At 41.7% G+C, this 13,611-nt stretch overlaps 1 protein-coding gene across 3 annotated transcripts in view; it reads right to left on the bottom strand.

Moving 5' to 3' along the window:
• Positions 1 to 13,611, bottom strand: part of LOC102025684 (protein SMG5-like) — a 108,022-nt gene that overhangs the window by 63,897 nt on the left and 30,514 nt on the right. Inside the window, exon 1 of one of the 3 annotated variants that reach the window (XM_013512693.1) lies at positions 1,850 to 1,903. The exons of the other annotated variants lie outside the window; for them this stretch is intronic. The gene's annotated coding sequence lies outside the window, so the exon portion shown is untranslated. Of the gene's footprint in view, positions 1 to 1,849; positions 1,904 to 13,611 lie in introns of those variants that run through there. 3 annotated transcript variants of the gene reach the window in all.

Raw genomic sequence — 13,611 nt, 5'->3', positions numbered from 1 at the left:
TACAAGTCCATATTTATGTGTAGTATGAGTAGATCATAAAAGAAGCATGAACTAAATGCTCCAGGTAAAAGGAAGCCACATGGTCTGCATGATAGAAATCAGAAAGTTTTCCAAAAGCGACACTTGAGCTAATGATAAAGGCACAAAAGACTATTTAAGGTCAAGAAAACTACACACGAAAGGTGTAGGGGGACATCCACTGACCCTATCTAAGTTCTTATTTGAGATCATTAACAGGAACATCAGCCCTTTTAGACGTAACAGGGAGAATGCTTCTACCCCTCATTCATTGCGCCCAGTGTACAACCACATGTAAGGGACTGTTGGGATTGGGAAGTATCTCAAGAGTCTCAGCCCATGTGCTCACTTCCTGCTAGCTTCAGGGTACTCCTCCAAGGTCTAAGTGCTCCAGGCTCCCTATGGGAGGTCAACAGGTATTCAGCTGTTTCATCTTTGATGGGAGGGGAAGCTCAGTTTAGTAGGATGTTGGATCCACTTTGCTGATCCAATCCAACTTTACTTACAATAACGTTGATCAATAGGTCCTTGACTCATGGCTCTTCCCCAGTTGCTTCAGAGTCTGTAAAGGAAACTAATGTGCTCCTTAAGTGACCCTGAAATCCCCATACAGAGGTGTATCATTGTTTGAGTTTGGGATTGTAAAAAAAAAATGGTGAGAAGTTGAGTATGAGTGTAGAGGAAATAGGGAAGGAGACAGAACTGAAGGGGGAGCTGGACGATGGATTGTAAGGGGGATTTTACAACATGACAAGGAAAATGTACTTTATTCCATTGGCAATAAGAAAACTGCAGGACTCCTCCAGCAGAGAAATAAAATGATTAGATTTCTTTGAAGATATTAAGTCTATTAGTAAAACAATAGGTTAATTATAGAGCTATAACATTCTGCTCAAATACCTGTGGGTATATCACATGGCATGATATTTAAACATAAGAAAGACTTAGATTTAAACTCCTGCTCCTCAATTAGCTCTAAAACTTTTGGCCCATAATTTAACCTTTTTTGACTGAAGTCTAATCATCCTCTTTATGGACAGTAGTGTTAATTTGAAGGTTAATTAAATGAGGAACTAGATGTAGAGGACTTTGCATCATGCATACAGTGCAATGAATAAAGACTGGCTTTTATTATTCCTCTCACACTTGAGATACACATTATTATATCTAATATACACAATATTTAAGGTAAGTGCTCATGCAATAGTACTCAGCTTCAACCCATTCTGCCCATCAAAATGAACCAAGAAACTTTTGAAAATACCTCAAGATTCTGACTCAGTGGCTCTGTGTTAGGGTCTACGCATCTGCATTTACTTTAGGCTCCAAGATAATTCTGATATGCAACCACAATTAACACTTATTTAGTATATAATAGATTAACTACTTCTTTTAGATTCATTAAACCATGTTTTGCTTAAATACTTATAAATAACATAGTGGTCAGTTTAGAGTTTAGAAGCCTCTATCCCACAACTTCCATTATCATTATATAAGGAAATAGGAATAGCATCCTTGTTTAAAAAGAATAATATGGCAGAAGCAGGCCTGTAACTAAAGAGGCTAATGCACACAATTAAGCCCAAGAAAACAAAGACATATTCAGAGGAAGGGAATCTAGATGAGGCGTGGAAATAGCAACCATACTGCTTAATCTATAATTCAAACACGCAAGTGAATCAAAGCTCATACTGTTGCAGTCAGTCAGAAATCAAGAAGAAAAGGGAAACTCAGTGACTGCATGGAAGGTCAGAGTGAACAACAGGCAAGTGAGAGATAGGAAGGCAGAGACCAGCTGGAGGTTCCCAAAGCTGGAAGGCAAGCCACTTACTGGGGATGCTGTAGACGATCAAAGCTCAGGCAGGTCAGCAGGAACGAGGTGATCTGCAAGTAAGATGAGCAGAAGAGCAGACACCAGGTATCAGCAAAAAGGAGAGCTTGATTCCAAAGCAATCTTCAGTCCCTGGCAGGAAGCTTCTTATACACACTTCCTGCTGCAGCAGGAAGCAGTCTAGGCCTGTAGGCGGAAGTAAGGAAATGCACAAAAATGGAGGCGGTGAAGCTTATGGGAGCCAGAATAGCATAAGACCTCTGGTGAATAATGCCAGACAGCCACAAAAATACAAAACCACTGAAAAACAACATTTACATTACATATTACTAAAATAGAAGCTTATATTTAAGAAATGGTGAAATATGCATAAAAACGATGTCAGAGTAAATTTTTTAAAAATGAAATGCAAAGTAATCTCATTCATGCATTCATGCATTCATTCATTCATTCAACCAAATAACAATTATTGAATGGCTTTGATCATCAAGTCCTGTGCTATACAGTAGGTATAGTAGGATAAAAAGAGTCCACAATGATCACATTGTCTGGCAGAGGCAACAAAGACAGAATTATTACAAAAAGATACAGTAAGGCCTATGATACAGGGAATACCAGTGTTAGGAAGACTTCCCAGTGGAGATCAGCGCGGGAGAATGTCAGCCACTGTGAAGAGCGGGATGCACAAGGGAAGACGGTGCAGGAAGGAATGGGAAGACTGAGGAGTTGGAGGTAACTCACTGTGGCTGGAGCAGATGCTGTGAGGTCAGGAAGCTGAGGCTAGGGAGACAGGACAAAAAACCTAGCGAAATGCCACGTTAAAATGTTTGAAATATAACATTCTCTGACTTTAACCCGAAATAATACATCCAAGGCTCTGCAACAGAAGATGAAATAAAATATGAAATAACACACGAATTCACATATGAATTCACCTACACCATTATCCATGAGGATAATGAGTCAAATGAGGATTCTGGTTAAAAATAAACTAGTTTAAATGCAGCTCTAAAAATACCAAAGGACTGCCCTTTTGTGGGAGGTGGATACAGCTCCTAATATTTACATAAAATTTATTCTAGCTGTTCTAGGCATAGGTGTAAAAATATCCTCTCAAGAAAGTCTACAAAGATCACAACAAGAGATTTAGACATATCTACCTCTATCGCATATTAATTTAAAACAATGAACAAAAGCTTTTAAAGTTTTTTAAATAAAAAATTAGTAGAATAAAGAGTTACCACATCAGACAAGAAGAATATATTGGTCTAGCTAGAAAACAGTTAGGGATGACTATTCTTCAACTGCCATTTGCTGATGTGTCAGTCCTAGTGAAGAAAGTAAAACTTAAGTAAGATTTTATCCCTCTTCTTGTCATTTATCCAGTTATTCTTTTTTTTCCTATTCTTAAGATGCTGGAAAAAATCCACAACTAAGTAGCCTCAAAATACCTCAAGTCTAAAATCTGCAACCTTAGCTGGATTCCCTGCCCTGACCAGCACGTCCTACTGGGCTCTCTTTCTCACGTCCTTCAGCAGCTTTGACAAATTTTCACCTCTTTGCCCAAGTCTTCTTACCCATTTTCAAGAAACTGCCTTGCTATCTTTAAAGATTATAGGAATGGAGAGTGAAGAGCTACATCCAAGTGACCTAAAGACTGTGAGATCAGCAAAAAACCTAGGAAAAGTCCCACACTTAAGGGATGCCTGGAAGATGCTCGTCCCTTAGAGAAGACTGACAAGGTAGAGGAGAGAAAATGAGGCATAACCCGGTGTGTTATGTACCTGTAGCAACTCCCCACAATGAATGGATTCATCATGCACTGCAGTCATGTGCTGACAAAGAAATATTTTTTAAAAAGAAATGGAGTAAAGAGGAAGCAGAAAATAATCAAACACCACAGAGAGGTCAGTAAGTAAACAACCAAAAGCGCCCACCGAATGTGGCAATATGGATCGTCAAAAGTAGTGACTTTATTTCAAATAATTTCAATCAGAGACTAGAGACCAGACTATAGTAACAAATAGAAGTGACAAACAGGAAGAACAAGGGCACGTTGCTCTTGCAAGGAGGTTGCTGTGAAGTATGGAGATGTCATGATGGCTTGGAGGGGTGGAGAATGAGAGGAAGGTTCCATTGTGGGTAAGGAACATGGTGCTGGCGCTAACTATGGTAGAGGAGGTGAGAGTAGTGATGGAGGTGACAGTGACAGAGGGGGAGGTGCTGTAAGACGTGGTAGCCTGGGAGGTGGTTAGGGCAATGGTGATGAAGGTGGTAGAAGTGGTGGAGCCAGACGTGTTGGTAGAGAAGCTGGTGACGTAAGTGATGAAGCAAGTAGTGGTGAAAGTGAAAATGGTAGTGATGAGGGAAGAAATGGAAATAGTAATTCTAGACAGAGGAGACACTTTCTCTAAGGTGAAAGGCCACCATGAAAGAGAAAATACAGAGAAAAAGTGATAATTATATTGTTCTCAGAGAAAAATAGACATGAAATTAGAGCATATATTGAGGAATGAAACCGCAAAACCATCTCCCATTGTTACAGCTGTGTGGGTAACAAACTGCCTACAATTCTCCAAATGTAGGAAGGAGTTTTGAGCCTGCCTTTCTGCCTTTACACTTATTGATATATTTTCTGCCCAGAATACCCTTTCTCCCTCTCATTATCAGTGTATATTTTCTATTCCTTCTTCAAAGTAAGACTAAGGATCTGCCTCTTCCAGGAATCCCCTACCCCACTGTGATTAAGACGCCTTTCCCCTTGGCTCCAACAAACACCCTGTATATAACCTTCATGTGGTTCTTTAGCATGCTCTCAAAAGATTTTATTGTGAATTGTTAATGATAAAGTCTCCCCTAAAAATATGACCTTAATATTCCTTCAATTTCTCTTTGTTTTGCACAGACCTATATACTCATACATACACATTTACACACACACACAATTTTATTTCCAATATCATTGCACATATAACACATCCATATACATACACAGCCCACACACCCTGCACAGATATACTGTCTCATATCTTTAGCAAATATATATATATATAACTCATATCTAATACATGCATACTTTATTCTGATCAGAGACAGCAAATAGGTTTTCCTGAAAGGTTAATGCCCATCCAACACAGGGGCTGCTTGTGATACTGTGGCATAAGAACTAGGACTGATTCACTGGTGGTGCTTGCCTTTGCGCTAGAGTTAAGATGGTGGGCCAGAGTCCACTTATTTGCCATCTTTTTCCTTAAGAATCTCACACATTAACAGAGTTCTTGCCACAAGCTTACTACGGTAAATGGACAGGGATTGGCTCTCCCAGGAATTGAGGCAGGTGCACAAGTTCTTGGTGAAGATGACCTTGATGGAAAGAACAAGAACAATAACTTAGATTTCCAAGGCATTTCATTAACTTTCAAGTATCCAAATAGGTTTTATCCAATTGAACGTTTGAAATGTCCTTTGTTTTCCAGATCACAAAGCTGAAGTCTGTCAGTAGTGCTCAGCAAGTTCAGTAGGGGTTAGCCAACTCATCCGTGGTCAGGTGCCAGTTTTGGCAGACATTAAACGCACAGGATCTGACCCTTAACTGTGATACCTTCTGGGAACAGAAGAGTTTCCCAGGAAATGGAGGTTGCTCACTGCTCTGAGTGATCCTGAATAATTAGATGTTGTCCTACACTTTTTCATCCCTTCATGAAATTGATTTTCATTCTCTACTTCATAAAGAACAATCACAGATAGTATGAGGAATGTTTAAAAGTTGTTATGTTTTGCAAAAAAGTGTTACAATGCAAATCAAGTATATATAACAACATTAGAATATTAAAACAAATAGTGTAACAAGTACATAACCATGACTTTCATAGACTAGGCACTGTGCTAGGTGACAGAGCTATAAATACAATACAAATAAAAAATCTCTAATGCTAAGAACTAGCAAACATATTTAATTCTCTAAATTCTCAGTCATTCTAGTAATTGAGGATCCATATGAATCACTATAAAGTATTAAATGTGAGGGGTTTTGCTGGGTGTGGTGTTCAAGAGGAAATGAAGGGCTTCACACGTTAGGCAAGTGTTCTACCCCTGAGCAATATCTCCAGCTCTTGAACCTGAAAATTCTATGTACCTGGTCAGGGGTGGAGTCCAGAAATCCAGTTTTTTAATAATCCCCTAAATATCTCTAATGCACTAGAGGTACTAGTCCATGGACCTCACTATGCAATACATTATTATCTTTGGGTGTTGACCGAACATAGATTTATGGGATACGCTGTTTAAATTTCACTCCTTTGGCAACATGATCATCCGCAAACCCAACTACCCAATTTTCCCCAATGGTAACATCTTATAAAACTATACTTTGATATCATAACCAGAAAATTGACAAGGATAAAGTCAAGATGTACAATATTTCCATTATCATAAGGATTCCTTCATAGCTTTCAGCAGCCTCAGCCATTTTCCACTCTTACCCCTTCCTTAACTTGAGGCAATGGTGAATTTTCTATGTCTACAATAATTTTGTCATTTAAAGGCTGTAATGTAAGTAAATTCATATAACATATAACCTTTTGGTACTGGCCTTTCTTTCCACAAAGCGTAATTCTCTGGATATTTATTCACATTGTCATAGGTACCAATTGCTCATTACTGTTTGTTGCTGAATAGTATGCCATGATACAGATAGTTTCTTTACCCACTTACCCATTTAAAGTAACCAGGGTTTTTTGTACTTTTTGGCTGTTGTGAATGAAGTTACACACATTCATGTGCAAAATTTAACACTTTCTAAAAAGCCACACTGCTTGAGTAGAATACAAGGACTTGATTTCAAGGTCTCCAAAGGAAGGACTACCCAGAGTATTCTTCAGTGCAGTCCTTAATATTCACTTCAGTTTGTAAATGAAAAATATTAGTTCCATAAAACTCAACAAGTCAGCAGTGATGCCCTATAGCAGCAGTTCTTGCAGTAATAAAAATCCAATCACCAGGCAGATTAGATCCAGGTGGCTAGAGAGGCTCCTTGTTACAGCAAGTTAGTGAAAGGCTACAGCTGCAGCCCATTCTAAGGCTACCCTTTTCCTATTCATACCTATTTCATCTACATTAGTCTTTATATCTGTGTATGTAATATGTAACCACACTGTGAAAAAACATGGCTGCCTTAACATTGTCCAATACCTCTTGAACAACCTTTATAATTCTAACTGACCTACAGCATAATGCCCTGATGACAGTTCTAAAGAATTAATCTTTTCACTTCATTACTTTCATCATGTTTTACTCGCCCTTGGTAGTTTTACCTTGATGTAGCCTGCAGAAAATTGTTAAAGGCATTATTCAATTTTGTATGCATCTACTCCTTTTTAAGAAACCATGGTGCTACCTGTAGGTACATTTTGATAAAAATGGCATTAGTATGATCATGTGACATAATAATGTGAAGCTGGTAAAATAACCACATAGCAGAATCAATAATCAATATTGAAAGTACATAATGGAATATAATTTTTTGTGGTACTAGAGGTTGAACCCAGAGCCTCTGCATTACATGCCTCACCTGTTTTACTTGTGTTTTGTTTTGTTTTGTTTGAGACAGAGTCTAGCCAAGTTATTAAGTTGCCCAGGCTGAGCTTGAACTTGTGACCCAGAATGCTGGGGTTACAGCGTGTGACACTATGTTCAGCTCAAACATAACTCTTAAATGTTTATTTCCAGACTGGGCACCTCCTCTGAGCTCCAGACTTCCATCCAAGGCCTCCATTTGAAAGCTTGTCTATAATTTGAAATTTCACATGACCAAAATAGAGCTAATCATTTCTTCCATCCCCTTCCCAACAATCACCTCTACCACAGTCCTGACCCACCTAAAAACCTGTAATCAATAGCTCAATTGTTTAGATGAAAAGCTCGCCACTACCCTTGAGTCACTCTTCTCCTTTCTACTTCTCATGCAAACCACCAGTAAATCCTGCTGACTGTATCTGACAGGTCTGAGCACTTCTGATCCTCTTTTCTGTTGAAGCTACCTGCCTCTCCGCTGAGGTCTCCACGGAGGAGCACAGTAAGGTGATGCCCGAAGAAACAGCCTTGCACTTCATCACATTTCTGATTTCAACAACTTTAAAGCACTTAATAACTGAGATGAACTTGTTTGTTCACACATGCTCATTTCACTCTCTTCATTAGAATCTCACATCTCAGAGGGCAAGGACACTATTCATTTTGTCCAGCACTATATTCCTAGCATTCAAAATAGCCATCAATTCTTATTGACTCTGCCTATTCCCAAGGCACCATTTTTATTATTTTAGAATTTTCAAAACTATTCTTAAAGATGTAGTGTGACTGCAGGTCTCCTACTTCCCATGTGCATTTCTTCCTCTACAAAATGGGAGAAACTAAATTAACATTAAATCTCTTATCAATATGAAAATTTCATAACTATGTGTGCCATGCTCTCTGCAATTAAAAAGTATTCTTTTTCTGCTCAATTTGCTATGCTATTTCCATTTAGCTTCTTTCTTTTTGTCATAGATGATAATGTATGCAAAGTTGCACTTCACAAAGAACTTTTTTAGCCATTGCTTGATTTGACTCTCACCCCAAACTCCTGGAGTGGTACACTCATTCTTTCTGTTTTACCCATGAGGATCTCTAGTCTTGGGAATAAATACAACATGCTTAAATTTGCCATGCATTTCACTAAATATATCTACTATGAATATAAGTTTTTGGTTAATATTTTAATTTTTTCATAATCATCATATATATCCAGGTATCTTAAGAAATACTCTTTCTTTAAAGTATCTTTTTACTAATATTAAACATGTGTGACTTAGACAGTCTAATAGTTTCCTGGACTTCACAAGGGTTTTGTTGAGACTCAGGTCCAGTCCTTTCTATACAAAAAGAGATGGTCTCCACATGTTTGAATTGAATGCACAAAAGACCCAGATGATTAAATCTACTCCTTCCCAATTCTTCAGTAGCATCAGTGATTTCTCCCATTTGAATTTTCCTCTGAGTAAATGCACTGCCTCCAGAAAACCTCTGCAGTGAACAGGAATGCAGAATAATCATAAATGTTAGCTTCCCAACAGCACAGTTTACTAAGCAATGTACAGAAGTCATGGTCTCCCTTTTCTTCATCATAAAATATACAAGAATAACTATGTTTCAAGAAACATGCAATACTTAAAGTAGACAATGTGACACAGTGTCTGGTATTGTGGTAGCATGCATTGAGCCAGTGGAAGATACTCCCCATCCTCTTATCTTGAGGAAACAATATATCATTCTAGTCATACATTAGCAAATAAATCTAAAGGAAATAGAAGGAAGGAAAGACAAGATTGGTTAAAATATCATACTAGATAAAAAAAGAGAATTGGCTCATAATAATAGGCGTATAATGCTCATTGTGGAGAGAGAAATGGCCAACAGAAGACAAAATTCCAGCTTGTGAGAAGTTTCCATCATAAACTAGAAAAAGAAAATAGATGCCCTAGAAATTGTAAGAAACTTTTAATACAATTCATCAGTATATATATGATACTGGTTGTGGCCCAAACATGTAAATGGTAAGAAAATATAGATACAGGACTGATTACATGGATGTAAATCTAATCTTAGAAGACTTAATATAGTATTACAATAAAAATTTTAATTTATTAAAAAATTATCATACTAGATAAATGGTGAATGGACCACAGTTATAGTCAGAGACTAGTTCTACACATTTTTGATACAACAGTGAAGAACTGAATTCAAATATTCTTAGAAGAAGACAATTATAAATTAGTCTTAGAAAAGAAAGGCTAGCATTTCTTTGCCACCACTTTAAATTTGTTCTTCCTTCTTTAACTTTGGGTTTCTCACACGACCGTGTGGCTCTGGGCACCATCTGAACCCTGCAACTTGCAAGCTGCTCTTTGAACACCCTGCTGAGATCTACAGAAGCCGAGAAGGAATTTTCCCTCATGTAATTCAAATCTAGAATGTAGGAAGAAACAAGCAGGGATGGGAAGGTGTTTGCAGCTGTGCCTGTGAGTTTTTGTTGGTGTGGTTGTTGTACTCCTGAGGAAAGAGACCAGGCTGGGAACTGTGGGTTTTGGGAAGGGGTTGGGAGCTTAAGATGAAAAGCAGGGAACCCAAACTGAGGAAGCGCGACTGTCAGAACCTCTAAATGGCTGGGTTAGGAGCCTTTTATCATTCTTCAGTCTCCAAGAGCCCATAAGCCCCTTCCAAATGGATTCTACAACAATGTCTGCACCTAGACTATATGCTTGCACTGTGCTCAGCAAAGTTTGAGTGCAGTGGTTCATACTTCCATGCTTGTCCACGGATGTTTATTCTAATTTCCGAAGGTCTTCTTATAGAAGATACGCCCTAGTGTGCACAGGTAGATGAGAAGTGAGGGTCAGCGCTCTCGCGAGTGAGCTCTCACCTCTGGCTTCGCAGCTCGGGAATCGGTGTGCCCACTCTGATCAAAACAGCTCCTAACAGGACCTGTTCCTCCCCTCTCCCCATCTCTGTCCACCCCGCCCTTGCCTCAGGAACTCCCTTTCAGCACCTGTCCACCTTCCCTCTTCTCCAAGCTGCAACACCCCCCTCTCCCTCCTGCTCCCCCACCTTTGCTCTGGAACCCTTAAGGCTTCACAATAAAAACCCAATGTTATTTCCTTTCAAAGGGTGAAAATCCCTATTCTAAAGCAAACTACAAACTTCCAAGGCAGAGACTGGTTATCTTTAATCTAACACCTTTACATTTCCATCACACTTTCCATGCACTTTTTTTTTTAGCTTCTTAATGATCTTTGAAGAGCTAGTCAGCATTCAGTGCACATTGTGTCTGATGCAAAGGTCCTGGAAGGATTGTGGAGAGAAGAAAAAAAGGGCACCAAATTCCTAGGACACAGACCCAAGAAAAGTCAACTGGTAAAGGTAATTCTGGTCAAACAGCAGATTTAGATCAAAATCCACAGGTGATTTGTATCCTTTAAATGTCAAGGGAAGGTTCAGTTCAATGGTTGGACCTGGAATGGAAGTGGAGGGGGTGGGGCAAGATTCACAGGATGACCCAGTAATGTCATGATAGGGCAAAAATAAATAAATAAGAATTCTTGTTAGGATGGATTCCATCGTGTTATCAATCTGCATTTTCAATGAGGGAGGAGATTTCCAGGGCTTTGGAAACACTAGAGAGAGAGAAAAGATCTTAGTGTCTGAGACTTAGTATCAGAGAAAAATAAGACATGGTGTCACCGGATGAAATTAAGCTGGGACAACCAAATAAAATATTTAACACATTTCAGTGTTAACCAAGTGGGGAAGACGCACGAAACTGAGTTTAAGTTTTATAGGCTTGCACTGAAAAGTCTTCTGCACGTGAATCTAAGTACCCTGTACAAAGGAACACTGATAGATACGATGTGAAGGGATTCGGAGGACGGAGGAGGGGCAGATGTGAAGACAAAAACCCTGCTCTCTGAAGCGGTCCTCTGTACAGAAAGCTCCCTCTATGGGGCCAACACGAAGATTAATCAGAGGGTAACCAAGTAAGGTAACAAGCAACTCACCTGGAAGAGGCTTCCGCCAGCTGCAGCAGCAGCCCTTGACCCTCTGCTATAGTAGGACGATGTCACCAGTTTCATCAACTTTATTGAATAGAATTTGGGGCTCTTGATGGAGCTACCCGGAACTCTACAATTCTGAGGAGAGCAGACATCTTCCCGCCAGTCTCCTCAAAACACACCTTCCCAGAAAAAGCAGCGGGGCAGGGTTAGTTATGCCTACAGACAGACCAACTAATTACACAGCTTTCTCTCCAGTCTGAGGGAAGTCTTTTCAGCTTTGCTTAAAGGCAATATAAATAATTCCTATAGAGAACTTGTTGTTAAAGAAGTCTGGAGTTTTGTTTTGTACTTTTATGTTTAACCCAATTGCTGTTCTGTCCCAAGACCCTGAAAGTGAATGGCCCCATTTATCCCCGGGAAATCAGGAAACTCAGACAGAGACACCTTTAGAGGAGACACCTTGGTCCTTGGTGGAGTTGGAAGGAGCCGCAGATGACGGTCAGGCTTTGCCCAGCTTCGGATGCAACCCTTTGGTTGCTCCCAGACAGGCTGTGATCCAAGGAATTTTCCCGGGGAGAGACTGTGCTAAAGGGCACCTTTGGTCCACGCTGCGGTTTTCACCTCGAGCGTGCAAACGGGGTACTCCTTAGCCGAGTGGAGCGGGAACCACCAGCGACACTCGCGCCCCAGACCCGCAGCCGCCCCCGGCACAGCCGGGCAGGTGCAACGCAGACCTCCCGCCTTCAAGTGGCGGGAACCCAGCCTCTGCAGTGCGCTACCCGCAGCCCGGAGTAGCTGCAGGAAGTAGAGCCTGCAGAGCCCTCAGTTAGGGCCCAGGAGACAGAGACCAGGCCCCTGTGCCCGCTGCGCTCGGCCCTCCCCGCTCGCGTCTGTGCGCCCCACCCACCCGAGCCAGCCCTCGGTCCCCATCGTCTCCCTCTCGGTCGGCCTGGCTGGCTGCAGCAGCCCAGGCCAGGGGGCACGAGTGCACCGGCACCACGTGTCCGAGCCCGGCTGGCGAGGGCGGAGCGGGCCGGGCTGGGCTCCCGCAGCCAACTGGCCCAGGCCTCGGCTCCCCGCAGACGCGCGGACCGTGCGATGGATCCCCGCGGGAGTGACAAGGTAAATGCGGGGGGCACCGGAGGACTGCTGGCGCCTTCGCTCCAGTGAGGGCGGAGATGAGACGCTCTGACCCCGGAACCGCCCCTTCCACTGAGGAAAGGACCCAGACTGCTCAAGGACAAATCGAAAGAGGTTGTGACACGGGGACACAGGGAACTCTGGGCGGAGAGAAACCGAGAAACCGAGCGGACAAGGTCCCTGCTTGATCGGCCGTTGAGAGGACTGGCTGACTGCCTGCAGCAACAAGCATGGTGGGCCAGGCCGGCCCACTGCTTTCGGCTCCGAGCTGTCTTCACTGTCCGGGAGTGACGCTTGGAGACAGTGCCTTTTGTGGAGGGAGTTAGGCGAAGCATGGGTGGTAGATCTCTTCAAAGCCACGGGTGCTCCTGAGTCCCCACAGGACTCAAGTTTCTGCATTTCTTGGAAATATTATTCAAAGTGACAAAAGGTGTGGTTGTCTGTTATTGTGGTGGTGGTTGAACATGTTATTCAAGGGCTTAACGTTCAAAACATTCTCATGGTCAGTGGAATTCACAAGTTTGAACTTAAAATAGAAGTGACTTATAGAGCGCAAGAGATCTGTGAGGTTACACTGGGGCCGGGGAAGAGATTCTTAAACCTTTAAGATGAAGTCACTTGAGCACTGCTTTCCCCACCGGGAAGCAAGGAGAGTTGTCAAGCAAAGCTGGAACATCCACAGCCAAGGTCCCGGGGGGTGGGTGTCCTCTGGCCCTGACCTGGAACTCTCAGAAGCACCAGCACCCAAATCCCGCTTCTAAGAAAAGGATTAAAATTGAGGCCCTTGAGCCGGATGTGGTGGCTCACACCTGTAATCCCAGCACTTGGGAGGCTGAGGCAGGGAGGATCATTGAGAGTTAGAGGCCAGCCTGGGCTTCAAAGTGAGTTCAAGACCAGCCTGAACTGCATAGCCAGACCCTGCCTCAAAAAGGAAAAAAAAAAAATCGAACCCGCTTCACAATCTTTAAAATTCGTGCCACAGCATTGCCAACTCAGACTGTCAGCCAGGTACATCTGGGAATGGTGCCTTCTTCT

The sequence above is a fragment of the Chinchilla lanigera genome, unplaced genomic scaffold (genome assembly GCF_000276665.1).
Source record: "Chinchilla lanigera isolate Chin_1 unplaced genomic scaffold, ChiLan1.0 scaffold00016, whole genome shotgun sequence".
NCBI lineage: Eukaryota > Metazoa > Chordata > Mammalia > Rodentia > Chinchillidae > Chinchilla > Chinchilla lanigera.
Note: the sequence above shows the minus strand (reverse complement) of the source record. Positions and strands in the feature narration are given on the sequence as shown.